Source organism: Macaca nemestrina, chromosome 5 (genome assembly GCF_043159975.1).
Source record: "Macaca nemestrina isolate mMacNem1 chromosome 5, mMacNem.hap1, whole genome shotgun sequence".
NCBI lineage: Eukaryota > Metazoa > Chordata > Mammalia > Primates > Cercopithecidae > Macaca > Macaca nemestrina.
In genome coordinates, this window is record NC_092129.1 from 74,977,132 (window position 1) to 74,978,765 (window position 1,634).

The window sequence follows — 1,634 nt, forward strand, 5'->3', positions numbered from 1 at the left end:
GTGGATTCAGTTTTTTTGTTTGTTTGTTTTTAAGTTTACTACTCTTCTTGATTCCATCCAGAAAATGGAAGAATTTAGATGTCAAAACTACTGGATTCTACTCTTCTTAGTTACAGAGTCAGGTCAATTTAAAGTTTAAGATCCTAAAAATGAATTATGGGCACTAGAGACTAAAATACATATATAACATGCTGTATCATTTCATATTAAAATGCTGAATACATTTAATAATGAGGTAAATTAAAAGGGGCATTTTTTTTTTTTTTGAAAAATTCAGCACTCCTGTGCCTGGTCTAGAATCCATCAGGCAGTTATAAAATGAAGAGTAGAGGCCAACTGACTGCAAAATGCAAAATATGTTTGTGTATGACAATGGTGTGAAAAGAAAGCTTGTCTTTGTCTTGTGAGAAATCACTGTGCCTCATGGCTGAGAGGAGCTGTTGAGGATTGGTTCCTCCACTGCATGAACAATCAAGCTTACAGAGTATGTGTAAACCTATGATTTCTGTTGATTTCTGTGATTTGTGTCTAATTTATTCATCAGTGAGTGCTGAATAAATACATATGAAAGAAGATTTTAAAATATGTGAACCCAATATATAACACATTTCTTACTCAACTTAACACTGATAATCTGAAAATTTAGGATGCAGCCTGGGCAACATGGCAAGACCCCCTCTCTACAAAAAAATAGAAAAAGTAAACAAATTAGTCAAGCTTAGTGGTGCGTACCTAGAGTCCTAGCTACTCAGGAGGCTGAGGCAGGAGGATCTCCTAAGCCCAGGTAGGTTGAGGCTACAGTGAGCGAGATAGTGCCACTGCACACCAGCTTGGGCGATAGAGTGAGACACTGTCTGGAAAAAAAAAAAAAAAGATGTGTCACTGGGAATTCAGGAAAGTTTCAGCTCTTCTATTATTAAGCTACTATATTGGACACGGGACAGATATGAAGGTGTATTTGTGAATTGACTGACTAATTTCAAAAGTGTAGTTCAGACTACTCTTTAGAACTCAACTTTCTCTCTTAAACAGTGTCTCTGATGTGGTTCCCCACCCATTTATTGGAGCAACTTCTGTTTCTTTTTCAACTGGAAGAATGTTCTCTAATCTTTACAGAATGTGTCCCTGGGTTTCTTCTGCTTCTAATTTCCTTAGTAATAGGAGAAGACATCAGATGTTATGCCTAGGACTTGTGCCAGCCCTCTGGGCTCCCAGCTCAGGCTCTGCTAATGACTTTGTTTAGGCCAATACCCTTACACCTCATCGCTCCCATCTCTGCCATCCCTTCTTGGGAATGACAACACAGGGCCTGAAAAAAAATACAAGCTACTCTTAAGTATAATATTGTTACTTCCATGTTATAGCCATTTTTAGATGATCAACACCTATAATTTCATTACTGACAACCACATAAGACATAGCCTTGATTTAGTTGTGGTTAGACTAAATATATATATTTCCATATAGAAATATACCCATTATGACTTTTTCTCATTCTTTTATCTCTCTACTAACCAATATTAATGTGTGTAATAATTTTCTGTTTAATAGATTTAGCCCAAAGCAAAGCCAAACGAAGTTGAACTGCAATAATGCTTCCTATTTATATATTAAATTACAGTTTGTAAAGCATT